Below are 22,283 nucleotides of genomic sequence, written 5' to 3' on the forward strand. Positions count from 1 at the left end.
GCTTGTTTAGGTTTAACATCTCAGTTTTTCCCTGGCCCTTTTTGCTTACTAGGCCGTCATAGTCTATAAAATGCCAATTTCTTTGATTAATTGCAAGAAATTATTTTCCAAAAAAGAGCCTAAAAATGCACCTATCCATGCTACTGAGTGTACCCTGTAGGAAGCAGGGTCTATTCCAAGTACAATAACTTTGAGCTAAGGCACCCACTGCAAAAGACCTGTCTGTTACATGAACATCACAGATTAGAGCTCTGGTGAGATAACTCAATTAGTGAATTGAGTGCTGCAGAAATGCAGACTTGCATGTGCATAATTGGTAGATCGAGAACTGACTAGTTATTTGTGTTTAATCTTACCTGCCACCACTTTCTATCATGACTAGGAAAAGTAGAAACAGTCTTCCAAGTGAGGCTAGCACCCTTTGAAAGTGGTAGGGCAAATGAAGTGCCCCACCAGTTCCCAAAACAAAAATGATACTGGGCATGTTGTCTGCTGCCAATTGCAATTGGCAGCAGAGGACTGGAGTAGTAGATTGACTTGATGCTCCAAAGTGCGCATGTCACTTTGGCCAGCTGTTTTGCACCAGCCAAAGTGACATGCGCACTTTGAAGCTCTCCACTCAGCTGTCTTAAGACAGCTGGGTGGAGACCAAACACAGGCTTCTAGGGCCTGAAGGAGTGTCCAGCCAGATTGCTCCATCCATTCCAAGCACTTCTCTCATGCTTATTCACAGCATGAGAGCAGCATCTGGATTGGTTATTGAAGCTCTTCCAGCATCGGAGTCTACTGTATTAAACAATAGAGCGCAGGGTTGATTTCCCCCTTAGATTCTTTATGATGGACAAGAATTCTGTAAAAACAAGCAACTAAGCAATATTCTCTTTTTTATATCCCCCATCAGTTCTTTCTGTCTTCTGTTCTGTCCCTTCCTCCCCTCTCAGCCTGATCCCTTTGTTTCTTGCTCCACGTACCGCTTTGAAGAGGGTAGAAGACAGAAAGCAATAACATTGTGAAAGCAGCTTAGTCTTCTTACATCCCATCAAATTCTGGTCTTTCTTCTCCCCCACCATGACCTTCCCTCTGTCCTGTCCCCATTTCCCTCTGTCGCCCCCATTAATCGACTGTTCCCCACAGTGCCTTGAAAAACATAATAAAGGTATTAGGCAGTGCTTAATTTGTTCTTGTTGTTTCCGGTGCTGAGCACCGGCACTTATTTTTGAGGGCAGGGGCTTATTCTTCTGTCTCGAGCCATTTGCTACGAGCAAAAGACACATATGGAAAAGACGGAGGAAGAGAAAAACGAAAAAGCCTCACAAAGTGAGAAAGTAGAAAGCTGCAAGAGTGAGCTGAAGGGGCAGGGAGTGGCATTATATGGATTGAAGAGGCCTGCGAAGGTTTCAGGAGTACGCTGCCTCAATATTTCAGCAGCCGAGTGTTTAAGAGGAGTGCTTTGGGCACCGGCACCTTTTTATTTACAAATTAAGCACTGGTATTAGGAGCTGTGTAAGCTTATCCATCTCCATAGCATTGCTTGTTAGCAGGGGTGAGAATCTTAATAGAGCAGATCCTGCAGATCAGATACAATTCTCAAGACCTCATGGCGTGAGATGCGTTTGAAGTCTCCATTTGACAGATCAATGTTTGTGTAAAAAAACAGCTTTGCCGTGCATATATTGCGGAGTGGTGTCAAGATGTGAGTAATTACCAGATTTGCATAATGCTGGAATACGGTATTATTTGAAAATACTACCAGCGCTCTGAAGGTTCATGTCAGCCTTTTAACATTTTCAGAAAAACTCCAAGGGTGAAATGTGTCATCTTGTCAATATTCCTTGTTTTCTGCTCGGAGCGGTGGGGAGGCTAAGGTAGGCACAGTCTCGCGCACACCCAATTTTGCTACGTTTGGAAACGCGCAGCTTTCTACCAAAACATGTTAAATTCATGAAAACAGAAAGAGGTCTCTTTTCTTTCTTGGTCAGCAAAACCAAAATCAATGATTAACTGCAATTTCCGCGTTGGTCCAAATTACCAGAAGGGACAGCTTGAAAAAGATTTGTAACATGAATTAGGAGGTTTGTTGAAGCTTTTCTCCAAAAACATCTCTGATCTGCGGGGCACAGGAGAGGCCTTGTGGGCTGAATCTTCCTTGTTGAGAGAAGGCTCTGAAAGGTCATTTTATGTACACAAAGGAATTCATATATAGGCACAAGCATGCTTTCCGCAGCTCCTTCTACCCCAGACTGTTTAAATAATGATTACGCCTTTGAATGGAATTGCTCTGGTGAACAATCCATTAACCTTCAGCCCTATTAAGGCCTGACCCATCTGGGTGAACTAGGCCTTTATATTCCAGGAGCTAGGTTTAAACAGAGTGCTTTGACGAAACTGCCACAGCGCTACAGATTGTACTTAAGTGATGAGCGACTACTGGACAGAGGTTTGGCTGCTCCCTCTTACTTTATGAGTCAGGCATAGAGTTGTTGACAAGCAGTCACTCTCCCTGTGTAAGTTGGAGGTGGGGAGAAGCCCACAGGAGTGACAGCAACAGGGGAAGGGAGAGCACATGAGGGAAGCACATCACAGAGGGGACAAGGAGAAGCACACGGGCCTAGAAAGAGCAGAAAACAAATGCACTCCCATATTGTGCTTGCACAAAAAGAAAACAAAAGTGCCGGTAAAATGAGCAGTGGAAGGACACAAATAATGCATCCATGTTCCAGTAGAGGGACACACCGCAGGAAAATGAAGTAAAGCCCTAAATAAGTATTGCAGCAGACAGCACAAGCGCTGTCTGATAGGGGAGACCTAAAAACCATGACATTGTAGAAAGCAGTGAAACATGAGACTGCCGGTGAAAAACTGTGGGGTGAGACCGAGAGGTATGCACAAAGCACCATACTTTCCACGCAGTTGTCTTTTGACGCACATGGTGTAGGCTGTCTTCTGTCATTTCCAATCTTTCAAGTAACCAGAAGCACTAAGCAAAGATGCATTTTATACCTTAACTTTGTCCCTCACGCGTAAAGTTTCTACAAGTTCCATCATGCTTAATGCTGTTGTTTGAAAAACCAGGTCTGGTGGAAAGTCATCCCATAAGGTAGGGCAATAGGAAGCATATGTCGTATACCTGGTGGATGCACAAATTATATGCATTCACAAGTGCTGTGCTGTACTGGCGCAAGCCCTACTAGCATATTGAAGTATCATCATGCAGTTGGTGCAGACAGAGGAGGGGCTAAGCATAGGTGGCATCGACTGTTCCCTATGGCACCACCCCCTCTGAGGCATCATAGCCACCTCATGCATTTACCAGCCTGAAAACTAGATTGGTAATTTTTCCCTATTCCGATGTGTCTAGAAACTGCTTACTTTTACTACATAATTAAACCATATTTGCATTTTGTTGCAGACAGCTACACACCAAATATTCATTTGGATAGTTTTGATTATTTGCTTTTTGGTTTATGTCTTTATCATTTAAAAAAAATATGATAGAAGGGATTTGTGATACTCTGAATCTGTGGTGCCTCCCAACCAATAGGGTAAGTTGCTAGCCCTGCGTATGTATTTTTGCGATATAACATGCACGACTGCCAAGTCATCTCATGGCATGGGTGACATATTCTACCTGTCCTGGCATTTTAGCCAATAGTATTTTGCACACAGAGGTCCTGAAGCCCATGCCTTCGATGCAATGCTAATGGTGAAATTACAATATAAACTACAATGTGACGTTTGCTAAAAACACAGGGGACTGCATGAGGATATCAGACGAAACATGAATCCAATAGGCTGCTTTGCAAACTTAAGAACTTACTAAAGAAGCTATGATTCCAGTAATACCCGTGATAGACAAGCATCGATCATTCTGTCAGGATAATCCAACACTAAAATTCTGCTCCAACCACAATTTTTCATATAAATTCACTGGCATGGATGAACATGTTATGTGCAGGTTTCCATATTAGTAAGGCACCTGTAGACGTTTCTGTGCAGCTTGCATTTAGCGTTAATATTATCCACGTTTCCTAGCCTCAAGTTGCCAGATGTAGACTCTCTAGGACTGGGATCCGTTCATTCTCTGTTTTGGAATAATCTGCCATTGAATTTTCGCAAAACCCAAGATCATCTTGCCTTCTGTAAATTTTTTAAAACATCCCTGTTCACCAACCACTATATTTTCAATTGCGAAAGTAGCGTACCCGAGTTTAGAGCAGGATTCCGACAGGTAACAGTGCATTATTATTTATAAAATAATTAAATGAACATCAAGCACAGTCTAACTTCAGTCCCATGTAATGTAGTTTCTTTGTTACTTGATTAATTTACATAACATTATCAAAAATGCTTATATCCTTATTCTTATAGACCCTTGTACACTAGTCCACAAACCCTATAACATCAGTGTTACAGGCCAGATGGACCTATAGAAGCACGATATAGGCTCAGTTCCTCCCTGATTCCTCGGGAAAAAACAGCCCTTCATGCCTACAAATACTATCCGATCTTGCGTAATGTAGTATTTTACTGTGCTTAAAAATGCACTTTTGTCACCGCATTTGGCAAAGTTAATTTGGGGAGAACCCCCAATCACCAATGCATGGTATATGGCACAACATAGGATATTGATCTGTGTACTATAAAGCACTTAATACTACAGTTTTGCCAGTTCTAAGCTGATTTTCTAACTTAATGGAGCCTCAGCCCCATGAACCTTCTTTGTCTGTGCAGTATCAATAGCTAGAGAAGGATCTAAAATCTAGAAATAAACATTGTGAAAAGAGAGGTTCTTACTATTGGAAAAGACCATAACTCTAGTGACTTTAATTTTGTCCTTGCATCCTTGGCCCTAGCTCTGTGTCTAAGATTTGTGTAAAACAACTATGTGTTAATTTAGACAGAAAATTGATTATGGACAACTAGGCCTTCACAAATGTATCTTCCTGCACCTTCTGGATGCATAAACCAAAACCCATTTTGCTCTTTCACTGAAAATCAGGAAATCTGTGATTATGACAGTTGCAGGAGCAAGACTATGTCATTGCAATTAATTATTTTTGGGGATCTCAAAAAATCGTCCTCAAAAGCTTCAGAGTATGGAGGGGCATGGAAATGCCGCAGCAGCAAGTCATGGATTGCTGAGCTGTCGCCCTGCGATTTCCCCACCACCATCCTTTAATTATGCACAAACAGGGGTCCCCCTCCTGATACCTAGAAGCCCTCCCTGAGACTGCTGCATTCCATGATCTGCACTGGGAACCCGTGGTGATAGGAGCTGGATGGTTTTAGTTGTGTCATGGGCCGAGTGTGCTGGTCCTGCCAAGAAAGCAACTGGGCACTGCTAGGCCCAGGAGGTGAAAGGCGTGCCAGGTGATTGCTGGGAGGGTGGCGATTGTCCTTGAGGTAATTGCTCTGAGAGATATCTGTGGGCCCATCCGAAATCCCGATCCACCGGCGAGCAGAGCTACTGGGAGAGTTCTTTAAAAAGGCATTTCCTTTGCGGCAGTGAGGAGAGATGGTCCTGTGCTTAGTCCACATTAGAATGCCCAGGGCCAATCTGGAGGACGGGTTACTGCAACAGGCAAAGGCCATGATCTTGATCTGCTGTGGTGCGAGGCACTTGAGGCCCGAGACCCTCCTTGGAGTGGCACAAGAGTGAAGGGACCTGCTGGCTACAGACCACTTACAGTGAGCGAGGGAGTAGTTGGGCCTAGCAGGCGCCCTAGGCAAGGATACACCACAAACGTACTGCCCCTTGGCAGACTTTTGTGGGGGGCTGTCTCTTTGTCGACTGGTCCTCCGTGTCCCCATAGGCTTCTGTGACAATGCTAATCCCTAACACACCATCCCATAAGTGACGCGAGGCCCAGAAATGGGCATTGCTTGGTAACCCAGGGGGAACTGGTGGCTGTGGATGGCCATATTGGCCCCCGGTAGGAATTGCCGGACTGCGGAGCCCAGTGGAAGTTTTAATAATCAGCTAACTTGGGCCCTTTCCTGGACTCCTTGTGGTGCACTAAAGGGGAACGAAGGCAACTGCCTCATACCTATCACCAACAAGCAACTCCCCATCATACTGCAGTTGTCACCTATGTCTCTTGCTGGTTTTGTTGGTCACCTATTACGAGTACCTGGTTGGCCTTCTGTTGCTTGTAGCCTTGAAACTCCACGGTAGTGCAGACATTGCCATACCTAACCTGTATTCTGAGAATACCTGTGAAACACCAAATTGCAGATATGGGCAAAGCTATCAAGAAAAAAGACCTGGACTCAGAGAGTCGGGCCCCAAATGTGCTGGCCGAAGGTGAACTGGGGCGCCCTGACAGGGCTGCCACTCGCATCCCAAATGACTCCACTCTTTGGGATATGCTGAAGGCCATTACTGCCTTCCGGAGGCATTAGAAATGAAAATAGATACCCTTGAGGCAGAACTGAGTATCCTGAAGGATGACCATTGGTGCCTCGCAGAGAGAGTCACAACAACGGAAAGGTTGGTTGTGGACACACCCTCAAATATGGCGACGCTGCTTGAATGACTCACAGTTATGGAAGATAAAGTCTGGATATTAGAGACCAGAGCGGAAAACAGTGAAAACAGGTTACATAGGAACAATATTTGTATTATAGGACTTCCAGAGTGCACTGAAGTAGGCAATATGCTGGAATTCCTTGAGAGATGGCTGTGGAAAAGGGTAGCATCAGAGGGCCTGTCTTCCTTTTATGCCCTAGAATGAGTGCTCAGTCCCATCTCAACCCCCTCTGCCGGGCTCACTGCCGCGACCAGTGGTTGCCCACCTCCTATATTATAGAGATGATCATCACATTCTAGCTCAGGCCCGGCATAAAGGTGACATCAAAATTGCTAATAGTTAAATTATGATGTTTCCGGACTTCACAAAGGAGGTCCAGAAGCAACCTTCCATGTCCCTCAAACCTAAGCGAGTGCTCTGGACAATGGGCCTACAGTATTCCATGTTTTTCCCAGCCCGACTGTAGGTTGTGAACCCATAGGGGGTGCAGTTCTGCCACACCCCTTAGGAGGTGTGGGGCTGGTTGGAGGAGCACCGGGCAAACCAGACCTAATCAGGATCCACTTGGATGTGCACCCAAACAGTCTAAACTGAAGCGACGCAATGAAGGTGCCTGGCCTGGAGCTCCATCAAATGAGGCGGTCCAAAGGGAGCAACAAATAGCACTAAAGGTGGTTGCTGAGATGAGCAGGTACGAACTAAGCCCAACTCCCTCTCCAGATGTAGGTGAGGCTGAGGCTTCTGATGTTTAACAAGATGCCAGCTCAGAGGATTCTGATGCTCCTCTACCGGTTGTTACGTTGGGGACAGCTGATAAACTTATCTAGCGAAGACAACAAACTGTGACATTTCTGTTGTAGTTGGAAAGGAGGCAATGTATGTTGTTATTGGTTGCTTATGAATGCAGAATTGGGGGTCCTTTCAGTCTCAATATGATTGTGTCCCATTGTTTGGGAGGGGGGCCGGAGTGGAGCTCTACACTGGCCATACCCTCAAACTCTTTCTGTGGGTGCATGCATGAATGTTTGTTTGTTGAATGGATGATTGGATGGGTGGAGTTGAACTGCTTGTCTTGGGAAGTGGGGGTTGGGAGGTTTGTTGTTTGGTTCTGAAGGGGAAACAACCAATGTGTGCCTTGACCAAGAGTTCCTTGTTATTGTTGGGAGAGGTGGGCACTGCTGCCTGAATGATAGAACCCTGGCAAAGTCATCAGTACTGTATTCACAACACACAATGGCAACCCCTGTGAATTACAAGGTATTCTCATAGCTCAACAGAAGGGGGGGGCAGATTGTGCTCCTCCAGGAAACACACCTTAGTACCTAAGAGGGGATGGTGCTGCAGCCCAGGGGTAGACGGCAGGCATATTGCTCTGCATATTCAGCTTGATGAGAGGTGTCATGGTGCGGGTCCAGTCTGGGGTCGCTTTCCAACATTCTGGGCACTTGATAGACTATGGGTAGATATGTGGTGGCCACCAGGCGGCTAGGTGAGGGGGATGTCACTATAGGGGGCATCTATGGACCAAACACAGACCAGATGACCATTTTTGCTGACATATCACGTGACCATCTTTAGGAGTTATACTCCAGAGTAAAAGTGCATGATGCTTGTTCTTGACACTACTGTAGATGATTTGGGCATTCCAAGGAGTATATTACAGCAGTATCTAATTGTGTTGCATAAATATAATTACTCCTTGTTATTTTGACGCATGACTTGTCATCTGGTTAGGCCTTCTTTTCATTGCTCACTCCACACTTTTTAGCATGTAATTACTCGCACACTTGGGCTTAGGAAGTTATTCGGACTTTGATTAATACATTATTATTAATTTTTCTCTTTCCTTGCCTCTGGTTCTCTTCACTGTTGACCTCTCCTACATTTTGCCTCCCTTCCCTTGGTTGACTCTCTCTTCCCCCCACCGCTTTCCTTCCTTCATGTTTTTCCATTTCTTTATCATTCTAGGCACTGGGTTATGATAACCCCTGTCACAGTGTCCTTTCCTCGGGATCTGCGCGTTGCTGAACAAAAGGCCCACCTTCCGGCGTCACCAACTCAGAAAGCTATTATAGCACAGACTTATGATGAAGCCAGACGAGGGGAAGGGAAATAGGGTAGGGAACAGCAGGGAGAGAGATCTGAAAAGAAAAGGTTAGAACAAATATGCACTTACTCATTCATAGAAATATAACTCATCAATAGACTCTTGACCAAATGCGTCTCTGTGATATCAAATGGAGACCCCTTTTGAAATGAGGGCAAATCCCCTTCTTTGAATCATGGAACAAAAATAAACTACGACCTCAGAACCAAGAGATGGCAAGAGCTTTGGATTATGATTATACTCAGAATATCAATCCTGTAACATTTATGCGTTCATAATATAAACCTTTGATCATGACCTAGAAAATCTCAAAGAATTAAATATGCTTTTCACATATCATGCCTTCCAGAAATCAATGAAAACTATGATTTGCTTATCTCCAGCGCTTTACAACTGTGGACTGAAGCGCCTGAATCGCCGTGCCAAGAGCGTTTTACAACTGTGGACTGAAGCGCCTGAATCGCCGTGCCAAGAGCGCTTTACAACTGTGGACAGAAGCACCTGAATCGTCGTGCCAAGAGCGCTTTACAACTGTGAACCAAAAAGCTTGAATTGCCGTGCAAAGAGCGCTTTATCTCCACCATGGAAACAAGGATACTTTGATTGGATGACACTCTGCCATCCAGGAACTCTGCTCTTCTTCAGAGAAACCCCCACAAGGTCTGACTGCATCGAAGTCTTCAAAATAGTGAGCAACGTGCTTGGGTGTGGCTGGGCTTTATAGGCCTGCCACACCCCAAGATGGCTGCGGCCTCTAAAAACATGGGAATTGTAGTCCCTTCATGGAATAGCACTAATAAGTGCATCTTGTCCACCAATGTCCTGAACCTGCAGCTCTATGAGCTGTGCCACAGGGCAGACGACGTTGATGGCCACCTTTGGAAGAAGAGGGGATGACCAGTGGTGCGCTTAAAGCGCCGCATAGCAAAGTGGGAAATAACTAGAAATTGAAAGGACCCAAGGGGTCCCTGGCTTGCGATGTGGAAGAGGGCGTTGTTATGATGGGCGGGATATGAGAGCGAGGTAAAACTTTGAGATGCCAAGCTTGGGCAGAGCTCCCTAGATGGGGCAAGGGCCTGGGAGGCATTAGTGAACACATAAAGGAGATGGACCCTGAATCCCTGGAGAAGGTATGCTTGCCCCCCCCCCCCAGATACAGCATACACAATATGGGCCAGAAACCAAGTGCGAAGGTCGCAACTAAGGACGTTGAAGAAGTGGGAATCCACAACAGATGAGGCAGATATACAAGCTTGCCTGGGACCACTCCCTCATACTCTTGCACATATTACTTATGAAGGTCAGGTCGATGACGGCACGTGAGTGGCGGGTGGGAGAGATGGACTGGGCATTATGTCACTCTGTTGTTATGTTATGTTGCTAAAGGAGAATGGACTAAGGCGGTCATTCTGACCGCCATGCGGTCACCGCCATTTGCCCGCTCCGCGGTCAAAAGACCGCGGAGGCCATTCTGGCTTTCCCGCTGGGCCGGCGGGCGCCCGCCAAAGGAGCACCCGCCGGGCCAGCGGGAAAGGCCCTGCAACATAGAAGCCGGCTCCGAATGGAGCCGGCGGTGTTGCAGGGGTGCGACGGGTGCAGTTGCACCCGTCACGATTTTCACTGTCTGCTATGCAGACAGTGAAAATCATGCTGGGGCCCCCAGGGGCCCCACAACACCCGTTCCTGCCATCCTGTTCCTGGCGGTAAAAACCGCCAGAAACAGGCTGGCGGGAAGGGGGTCGGAATCCCCATGGCGGTGCTGCTTGCAGCGCCGCCATGGAGGATTCTCTCAGCCGGGGGTAATCCGGCGGGAAACCGCCGGACCCGGCTGGGCGACCGCGGCTTTACAGCCGCGGTCGGAATGCCATATGAAGCACCGCCAGCCTGTTGGCAGTGCTTCCGGCGCCCTCCACCCTGGCGGTCATAGACCGCCAGGGTTGGAATGAGGGCCTAAGTGCCTTGAATATGGAATTGTTTGACACGCCAATGATAGCAGATACCTTCAAACCACTCTTGTATGTACTAGGTTGGCACTGTATCTTTATTGTATGATGGCCAGGGTGCAAGGCACCAATTATTGAGATGTCTGTAGGCTGAAAGCCCAATAAAATTTGTTTAAAAAAAAGTTTCAGGTGATCTAAAGTCAAAATGCTAGAGTTGTCACCCTCTCATCAAGTTTACGTCGGCCAGCTCCTTGCTTGCACAACTTCATGGGATATGTCTTCAAAGTAAAATATTCTTTAGGATCCTTTACTTAATACACAAATGCCTACATGGAGACGTGTCACAGTTCTCAAAAACTGAACCCATAAATTTAATCTAACTCATTCCTTATGGTCCTTCTCTTCTCAGCAAAACACTACCGGTCCAGCCCCAATTTTAAAAATCCATCTATAGAGGCACAAAGATTCTACCAAGCCCCCTCTCCCCTGCATCACATGAATGCTCTCCTATTATAATTTCAAAATTCTTCCTCCAGAATTCTTTTTAGGAAGAAATTAAAAAGTATTTTCTTCTCATTATTTTTTTATATATTTCCTCATACTCTGATCTGCTCTTAACACCAAGAGAAATGTTTGTCCATATTGCGCGCTATGAATATTTTGAAACATTGACATGAACATATTAATAATATAATTGGCTAAGTTTAAAGGATACACAATGTGTTGATTGTTGAAGAACGAAAAGCTGAGTTGGCCCTGGATAGAATCAAGCTCATGCTCTGCAGCTCACACACAGATATCAGAGATGAGTGTTTAGCTTTCTTTATAATTTTGATAGTTTTAAATGCCAAGAGCTGGTCTGACAATGCCTGGAGAGTCTTCTTTATACATTGAAAAGGCATGCTACCTCCAGGGGCAAAACCAGATGCATATTGTAACTGGGATTCTAGCACTGCTCCAGAAAACAATATCCAGCAGGGATGACAGAGCTAGAGTTCAGAAACCCCTTCTAGCTGCCCTGACTAAGCAGCAAGGAGAGAGTGAGAACAAAAGAGCAGGAACTGGAGAATGCAGAAAATCTAAAGAGACTAGTGAGCAAGCGATCAAGCAGAAACAATTGTGACACAAGTGGACTGACAATGGACTTCCTTTACATCCTGTTTAAACAGGATGTGATGCAATCCAAGTAGTTCAGACATCTTGGATTGGGTAAAAACATGCAAAGAGATGTAAAAATAAACTAACCCAAAAACACTGGGAATTAGGCAGGTAAATTCATGATTTATTAACATGGGGTGCTCTAACTGTCATGGCAATTAGCACAAACTTTCCTTCCTGTAGTGTATCGATGCCAACATGCAGGAGGAAACTGTCCCATGATTCCCAGAGGCCTGACCAGGCTGAAACAAAAGGAAGAAACAATGGCACTCAAGGACATCATGTGTCCCACCAGAAAGTAACCAAGATAAGGGCAAAAGCCTATGTGGAGAAGAAGCTGCAGCACCAGTGTTGGACCTGGGGTTAAGAAAATAATTAGCTGTTGTGTCTGTGTCAGACCGCCGTGTGAAGAGATAAAGACAAAATCCTTATAGTCAATCTGCTCTTTGGAGCTCCACGTTTATGGGGAAACTTGTAATAGAATTGTTTATACAAAAGGGATATGTACCTGTCCTGCTAGGTCCCATGAATGATCACAAGGATTATATCCTTCCCAGTCAATAATATTTCCGGAGTTTCCCTTTAAAATACTGGGAGTCACATGTCTCTTGAACCTCAAATTGAGGTTGCCCATTGTTAGAAAATGGGTCTCAAGCTAGCAGAGATTTGCACCCTGTCCAAGTAGGAACCACAATCCTAGCCAGGGCAAGTGACGTACACACTAAAAGTTTACGTATGCTCACCCTCTGGTAGCTTGGCACAGAACAATCAGACTAAACTAAAGAGGCAATGTGTAAAGTATTTGTACATACATGCAATAAAACAGTGAAAAAACAACAAACGCACTCCACACCAGTTTAGACAAATAGCCAATATTTATCTGAGCAAAACAAGACCAAAACAACAAACATCCAACATACACAAGTCGAGATATGCATTTTGCAAGATTAAATCAAAATGCAGTGCTTAGAAGTCAATAGCTCCAACCAGGGCAATCTGTTCGTGCTGGCCTGGTACTGGAGTCATGCAGACCTGCTGACAGTACCTTGGCTACGTCAGTGTTCGGGGACAATGCATTGATCCAAAGGAGGGGATGCATCTCTACTGCAGGTGATGCATCATTCCCTGATTGGGCAATGTCGTTGATGTGTAAAAGTTGAGAAGTGATGGGTGCCTTTTGCAATGCATCAGTGCTGCGTTGGCCAATTCGGGGCTGAGTTGAAAGTCGGGGTCATTGCAGACAGCGAGCGGTGTCTGCGGCTTTGGTGAAGGCAGCAGCAAGGCATTGTTGCTGCTGAGGGATGAGTCGGTTCCGATTGACACGCCAGGGTCGATGAGTTGGTTCCACATGATGCACCAGTATTTATGCATCAGTTTCTTGAGCTGCAGCACCACACTCACCTCCAAAGGCTCAAGACTGGATTTTGTACCACTTGGCAGAGCAGGATTCACAGCAGAGGAGTCAAGGTGCAGGTAGTAAGATGCATGTGAAGCCTCTGATGTCCCTGGGACTTCAGAAACAGGTGGCAAGTTCATTCAGGCCCTTGGAGAAACTTTAGATTGCAGGATGTACAGTTAAGTCTAGTCCTCTCACTCCCAGGAAAGAAGCAGCAGGCAGAAGGCCAACAAAGCAAAGCAAACAGCAAAGTGGTAGTTCCGCCTGGCAGCACAGCAGTCCTTCCTGGCAGAATGCCCTCAGTCCAGAATTGTACTGAGTATATGGCGTCAGAGGAACAGTACTTGTAGCCAGAAAAGCCTTTGATGTAGAGGTGACTTCAAAGGAACTCTCTGAAGTGCACAAGGATGGCTTTTCACCCAACCCTTGCTCAAGATTACCAGTAGGGGATAACTCAGCCCTTTGTGTGAGGGCAGGACACAAACTATTCAGATGTAAGTGTGAACTACCTCTCCCTCTCCCTGCCCAGGAAGACTATCGGTATGCAGATAAATGTAGCTTTATCCCCTGTCACATCCAGCCCTTCCTGTGTTGTGGCTGTCTAGAAAGAATGCACAAGTGTAGCTGTAACCTAAACCCAGACGTGTATTCAGAGACAGGCTATGGCACAGAATGGTTAAAGTAAGAAAATGCCACTTTTCTAAAACTGGCATTTTCAGATCTGCAATTTAAAAACCAAATTTACCAAAATATGTGTTTTTAAATTGTGAGTCCAGAGACACCAAACTCCACAGTTCTATCTTTTCCCATTTGGAATTTACACTTAAGAGATTTTAAGGTAATCCCAATGTTAGCCTATAGTAGAGCTAGTTCTTTTATAAGTGACTAGTGGAAAACAAATTTAAGGGTTTTTCACTATCTGGACATGTTAAACCTAAAGGTACATGTCCAACCTTTTGAATACACTGCACCCTGCCCTTGGGGCTAATCACGGCCTACCTTAGGGGTGACTTACATGTAATAAAAATAAAGGTTTGGTCCATGCAGGTGGGTACACTTGTCAGGTCGAAATGGCAGTTTAAAACTGTGCACACAGGCTCTGCAGTGGGAGGCCTGAGATATATTTGAAAAGCTATTGTAGTGGGTGGCACAATCAGTGCTGCCGGCCCAGTAGTAGCATTTGATTTACAGGACCTGGACACACATAATGCACTTTACTAGAGACATACCAGTAAATCATACATGCCAATCTTTAGAGACCCAATGTATCACATTTTAGATACAGAAAAAATGCACTTTAGCACTGGTCAGCAGTGAAGTGCACAGATTCCTAAAGCCAGCAAAAATACAGTTCAGCACACAGTCAAAACATGAGGTCAGAAAGTAAAAAGCGAGGGAAAGCCACATCAAAAGATGCCAGGTCTTACACCCACAAATAAGTATGGGATCTGGTCTCTTTCTAACCAAAGAGCCTTTAATTTGGAGATAAGATTTCAAATGTGAAACATGAAAGGCAGGATAAACCCTCAAGGAAGAATGAAGCTATAGTCTTGCAGAAACAGAGTTGGTTAATGATTTTGGAATTTAAAGAGAGCTATAAAATCTAGAAGAGAACTTAGATCTAAAAACTGAATGAGGTACATTGATAGACAACAACCAAATCCAGTCTGCTATTGTGTAAGTCTGAGCTGATCGCCTATAAAGATTGGCCTGTAGTTTTTGTTTAGATTTAGCGATTTGTCATTTTTTCATATTAGTTTCTCTCTGATCTTTTTCAGTCTTTCCAAAGAAATCTGAACAGCAGATAGCTGATCATCAGTTTGAAAGAAATCTGGAAATCTCTGAGGCTGAAATCCTCTTAAGATGAAAAAGGGAGAGAAGCCAGTGGAAGCATGGGTCAAATTACTGTGGGAAAACTCAGTGGCGGGTAAGAGAGATTTCTAGTTATTATGAGCAGCAAAAGTGAAGCACCTTATGAACTCTTCAAGAGTTCAATTTAGACTTATAGTGGCATATTTGAGAGCCCCAAGCACCACCATAGTACCGCCATAATGTCACTTTTTTGGACGCTAAGACGGCACTAAAGTGGCTTAATCCATGCGCTATATTTACAATGTAGCACTATGCATGCATTGCGCCCCTTTGTAAACCGTTGTGCCACGTTTTATTTGCGCCAGACATAATGTATGCAAGAGGGCGTTCCAGCGCTAGGAGGCTCGCAAAAATTACTCTGTGAAATTTAACATATTTCACTGTGCCATTTTGGGTGTCAATTTTTTAATGCCTGCTCAAAGCAGGCATTAAAATGATGCTGCCATAGACACCTATGGGGCTCCTTACACTTTGCTACACTAGCGTCAACATTTTTTATGCTAGTGTAGCAAAGCGCCATAATAGCATCAAAAATGTTGACGCTACTGTGCTAAAGACTGCCATGATGCGCGGTATTATAAACACAGTGAAACCATGGTATCATTAGGTGCCGATAAGGGGGCACAGAAAAAGTGGCGCATCAGCTCTGGTTGGCCATTTTTTCTTAAATATGGGCCATATGATTGAGGTGGAAAGACAGAGGTCAATGCTTTTTCCTACCTACAATATTAAACAATCAAGAAACTTGGTGAGAAATTGAAATCTGTTACTAAATAGAATAGCAACTATAGGCAACCCATACTGAAAGCTGAAGCGAGGCAGGAACTGAGTAATTAGAAGATATGTGTACATTTACAGGACTCTCAAATTTGCAAATTTGCCAACAAATTTGTTACAAGGTATGCAGCTCCCAAGCAGCACTATAATGTCTCATACTCGAGTGCCCCTCAACTCTTCTCATGCCACATTGCCTTCTGTCCATTCTGGACATGGTCCAAGTGGGCCAGATTCTGCCCCACTCATGTCTCAGCCACTCACATAATTCCCTGTCAGCGTGTTTCTCCTTCCTCTCAATACTGCCCCTGGGCCAAATATTCCCCCATCCATGCAAGAGTCAGGAGATTTAGGCACCACTCACAAGAGTTTTGCTATGGCATACCTGCTGTAGGCCTGGCTCTTTTCCAGGCACTGGATGTCCTAAACGTTAATGGAGGATCATTAGGAGACAAGGAAAGAGTCCTGGTGTGGGAGCCAGTTAGTGGATACACTTCTGAGAAGTGAGGCAAAAGTGTACAATTTTGCTCAGCTACGAAAATGTGAAATTTACAATCACTAAACTTTGTTGTTGAAGGTGATGTCTTTGTCTGTCTATGGAGCAACGTATAGGGACTGACGGAAAACTCCAAGAAGTGCAAAGTGATACCAATTCTTAGCTAACATGAACCTACATTCTAACTACTCAAGCTTACCAATTGCTTTTATGTTAGGTGTGATACTTCCAACACGTTTTGGATTTGTGGTCAAATCATGTTGGACCCAAAATCCCTACATAAATGTTTCTGTTTGCCAAAAACGGCAGGGCTTCGGAGAGATTTCATATACAGGGAGTGCAGAATTATTAGGCAAGTTGTATTTTTGAGGATTAATTTTATTATTGAACAACAACCATGTTCTCAATGAACCCAAAAAACTCATTAATATCAAAGCTGAAATTTTTGGAAGTAGTTTTTAGTTTGTTTTTAGTTTTAGCTATGTTAGGGGGATATCTGTGTGTGCAGGTGACTATTACTGTGCATAATTATTAGGCAACTTAACAAAAAAAAATATATACCCATTTCAATTATTTATTATTACCAGTGAAACCAATATAACATCTCAACATTCACAAATATACATTTCTGACATTCAAAAACAAAACAAAAACAAATCAGTGACCAATATAGCCACCTTTCTTTGCAAGGACACTCAAAAGCCTGCCATCCATGGATTCTGTCAGTGTTTTGATCTGTTCACCATCAACATTGCGTGCAGCAGCAACCACAGCCTCCCAGACACTGTTCAGAGAGGTGTACTGTTTTCCCTCCTTGTAAATCTCACATTTGATGATGGACCACAGGTTCTCAATGGGGTTCAGATCAGGTGAACAAGGAGGCCATGTCATTAGATTTCCTTCTTTTATACCCTTTCTTGCCAGCCACGCTGTGGAGTACTTGGACGCGTGTGATGGAGCATTGTCCTGCATGAAAATCATGTTTTTCTTGAAGGATGCAGACTTCTTCCTGTACCACTGCTTGAAGACGATGTCTTCCAGGAACTGGCAGTAGGACTGGGAGTTGAGCTTGACTCCATCCTCAACCCGAAAAGGCCCCACAAGCTCATCTTTGATGATACCAGCCCAAACCAGTACTCCACCTCCACCTTGCTGGCGTCTGAGTCGGACTGGAGCTCTCTGCCCTTTACCAATCCAGCCACGGGCGCATCCATCTGGCCCATCAAGACTCACTCTCATATCATCAGTCCATAAAACCTTAGGAAAATCAGTCTTGAGATATTTCTTGGCCCAGTCTTGACGTTTCAGCTTGTGTGTCTTGTTCAGTGGTGGTCGTCTTTCAGCCTTTCTTACCTTGGCCATGTCTCTGAGTATTGCACACCTTGTGCTTTTGGGCACTCCAGTGATGTTGCAGCTCTGAAAAATGGCCAAACTGGTGGCAAGTGGCATCGTGGCAGCTGCACGCTTGACTTTTCTCAGTTCATGGGCAGTTAATTTGCGCCTTGGTTTTTCCACACGCTTCTTGTGACCCTATTGACTATTTTGAATGAAACGCTTGATTGTTCGATGATCACGCTTCAGAAGCTTTGCAATTTTAAGAGTGCTGCATCCCTCTGCAAGACATCTCACTATTTTTGACTTTTCTGAGCCTGTCAAGTCCTTCTTTTGACCCATTTTGCCAAAGGAAAGGAAGTTGCCTAATAATTATGCACACCTGATATAGGGTGTTGATGTCATTAGACCACACCCCTTCTCATTACAGAGATGCACATCACCTAATATGCTTAATTGGTAGTAGGCTTTCGAGCCTATACAGCTTGGAGTAAGACAACATGCATAAAGAGGATGATGTGGTCAAAATACTCATTTGCCTAATAATTCTGCGCTCCCTGTAGTATGTGGGGGTCACATGGTTGACAAAAGCACTAATGGATATTCTTGTTGGATGGCATAGGGAAATGTTGGTACAGAACATGAATGCACCAAAAATGACCACAGATTAACAGTAGTATCAAACGGAAATTGCATTTATAGGAAAACTGAATGGTTGATCACTATGCAAGTAATTGAGATTGTCAAAGCCCACATAGCTAAAAAAGCAAGAAAACAGATCACTATTGATAGATGATAGGCAACCAACAAAAACTGCAAAACTGAACATTGTGGATTGTAGGTTTAACTAACAGCAAAGTGAACATGGTAAACTGAATTAAAAGCTTCACCACAGAAAAAAATATGCATCACACTCAAGCAAGCTGTGACAGTCTTTGTCAACTGGACATCGGTTCGGTCAGCAAGGCATCGAAATTCAGCATTAAAATTCAGGAAAGCAAAGTCTCTTCATGCAGTTCGAAAAGGGTAATATCTACGCGCTCAGGACGGTTAAGAAGCATATAGAGGAATGGCCTCTCTGGGCAGTTAGGAAGAATGGGGCTAATAGCTAATGGCTTATGGCTTCTCTCCTCTCGGTGCAGTCTGGCTAAATTAGATTTCTTAACACTACTTCCCACGTTGCTATTGTTCAAAGAATCGCACGTTTACGTTTAGTCCAAAGAAAGTAGAACCCCAAATTTAAGAATTGACTAGTCCACTGTGCACATGCCGATGATTGGCTCCTCTTCTCCTGTTCCCATGGTTGGGCTTGTCAGGTAACAAATTTGTATATGCTCCAGTCAGTGCATCCATTGTCTGCTCCTGGGAAGGTCATCTTTACACACACTAAGTTATACAATGTATCCCCAGTTAGTACAACATATTCTAACAAGCAGTTCTCATGAGAAAGAAGTCTAGTTACTAATATTCTGTTCATAGAATGGAAAATCACAATTTAATTCTCTAAGCAGTCATTTTATAAATCGCCTAAGCAATGCCACTTGACATGAGGCCATGTAACTAGGCCCAAGACCTCGCTAAATTAAGGCCTATGATTAATAAAGCAAATACACAATACATGACCATTAATATGACATACTACTATATTAATCCAAACATGAGCTCAACATTTTACATTAATAAGCTGTTAATAAGTACGCTTTGTGATTACTGGTGGTCACTCAAGTAGGCACATTTTCAAATGTGTATATTATCTTTCTATGTTAACTCATTTTCTAGGCAGATTCAATACTCAGAATACATGAATATTCATTATAGGAATTCACTGTTAACTCTTCCATTATTTGCCTTAACCTTAACATTAATCTGTTTAGTCAGTGTGCTTGGTAAATTTCCTTAGTGTACCATAGGAGTCCTTTACTCCATGGCCTACAGCAATCACTGTTTACTAGGACATATTGTTCATTCTCCCTCCTAATACCCTTCCATTGGAACGCCCTCTACCTCGGCCACTAACAAACACTCTGCATTCTGTATCAACAAATGGCCTAACCCTGCTCAGAAACTGTGAATCTCTAGTGGCAGGTACAACTGAGGAGTTCTAACTACCGTATTTTCGAAATGCCATCAACATAGAAATCAAAAACATTCATTCTCTGGAAATGGACCCAGAATCTAGAGTTCTATTCATCCGGACATAAGGGCAATTTTAATCTTAGGAAACATATAAAAGTGACTAAAAATGTTGTATTCCTGTACTACTTACAAATATAGTCAGGTCAAATTTCTTGGAACTGGTTTCTCCGGAAAATTCAGCAATAACTATAATAACGTTTATGTTTACACCAAAAAAACACTCCATAAGGATCCGTACACTGCAGTGCTTAATTTGTGCTTGTTGTTTCCGGTGCGGAGCACCAGCACTTATTTTCGAGGGCTGGCGCTTAGTTTTTTGTCTCAAGCATTTACTGCGAGCTAAAGACACGTGGGAAAGACGGAAGAAGAGAAAAACGAAAACGCGTCAGAAAGGGGAAAGCAGGAAGCTGCCAGGGTCAGCTGAAGGGGCAGGGACTGGCTATAAATGGACTGAAGAGGCCCGAGGTGGCTTCAGGATCACGCTGCCTAAGTATTATGTGCTCGCACTTTTAATTGCAGCAGCCGCGTATTTCAGAGGAGAGTTTTGAGCACCAGCACCTTTTTATTTACAAATTAAGCACTGGTACACTGTAATTATTGCTGGTGTGATATCTCGCTACTTCCGCGTTTCAGTTATTACCCTTCTTGCTTGATATTTTAGTTAATATTTTAATGTGGATTTTTTTTGTGTTTTAAAGGATGAAAAGTTTATATGAATGGATGTGTTTATTGTAACTCTCATCTATCACTATTGAAAACACGCCAATGAAAAGCATTACGTATCAAGCAAGTCGTGTTTGTGCTGTACAACCGATTACATACAAAATAAATAACTAGAGCCAATTTCTCCATTTGAAGACATTTCTTCCTAGAATTATTAGCCAACAAAGAATCCTCTAACTCGAGAATCATCCTCCTTATGTGTGGGTTATTTGACGCATCTGGGGACTAATGCTGAACTTATATGTAGTTCTGGAACATTAGATCAAGAAATTAATTGTTGTCTTTATGTATTGCCTCTAGCTACTGGTTTATGTGTCAGTCTTGCACCTTGTTCCTATCTACCACCTGCAGCAACAGATGCACAGATATTTATGCACAATGTTTTAGAAACATGCATAAATAAAAAACAAATGAAAAATGCTGGAGTGTTTGTGCCGAATGCAACATCCAAAAACACATATTTGGAGAGAAAAAAATTGAAAGAGTCCGAGTACCCATGTGGAAGTTATATGAAGAAATAGATCGCTATATTTGTTTTGCCAAACCAGTCTGTGTTATTGCTCTAACCGCTTTACTCGGTATTTTCTGTAACTTACTTTGGTCTCTGGGTGTGAACACTAAAAGTCTTGTTGCCATCACCATTTTTAATGTTATCAGGCATCTCCAAGTTGGAAACAGATGCTTTTTTTCAAAACGTCAGCTTCCTTTTCTTCTCATATTCTGGCATTAATGGACCGTTTGACCCCTTTGACCTAATGAATGTGCCTTGTCAGGAAACAGCAGTGTTAGGATGGACATTTTTTGTTAGAGAGTTTAGTTGCTGAGAATTTGGTGTCTGAATTAAGAATAGCGTTCATTCATGGCTCTCCTTAGCACAACAAATAAAAGATGTCCTCAAATAGGTACTACTGTCGAGTTAACAAAGTAAAACCTGCTATTTTCTTAATATAAAAGTCGACCCGTTACCTCTCGCAGCCTGGAACTGTTAAAGGGAAAAATTGTGTTTAACGGATTGTTTACCAGTGTAATGAAGCATTCTTTAAACAGTGAGGGAAGGATGACAAACGATTTTTTAATAGTAGCAGGGATGGACAATGCAGGACTGAAAAGGCTTGATCCATGTTACACTTTCACAATATCTACAATAGAGAAATAGACATATATTGAATTTAGGCAGAACTCGCTTACCTGTTAGTGACTACCCCGAGAATCTTCCATTGTTCTGACCATCTTTTACATAGATTTAATATCACTCTTGCAGTGGTTTTTATTAAGGAGATGCTCAGCTTTCCAAGGATAGTTTAAGAGTGAACATTGTGCCACTTACCTATAGGGAACATAATGTAAACTGAAACTGATATACTCCCAACACCTCCTCACTACTCCCTGCATCCAGACCCACTAACCCCATTATTCATTCTCTTCAGACACTTCTTCTCTGTGGTTACTGTTTGTATTGTTTATGTTTTCATTCAGTGCTGCTGTGTCCTTGCACTGAGATTTGCACTTAACCCCTTCGCTGCCAGGCCTTTTCCCCCTCAGGTGCCAGGCCTTTTTTTGGCTATTTGGAGCAGTTCGCGCTTAGGCCCTCAAAACATTTTGTCCACATAAGCTATACAAGCCAAATTTGCGTCCTTTTTTTCCAACATCCTAGGGATTCTAGAGGTACCCAGACTTTGTGGGCTCCCCTGGAGGAAACCAAGAAATTAGCCAAAATACATCAAAATAGTTTTTTTGTTTGTTTTTTAAATGGGAAAAAAGGGCTGCAGAAGAAGGCTTGTGGTTTTTCCCCTGAAAATGGCATCAACAAAGTGTT

Source organism: Pleurodeles waltl, chromosome 7 (genome assembly GCF_031143425.1).
Source record: "Pleurodeles waltl isolate 20211129_DDA chromosome 7, aPleWal1.hap1.20221129, whole genome shotgun sequence".
NCBI classification, from domain to species: domain Eukaryota; kingdom Metazoa; phylum Chordata; class Amphibia; order Caudata; family Salamandridae; genus Pleurodeles; species Pleurodeles waltl.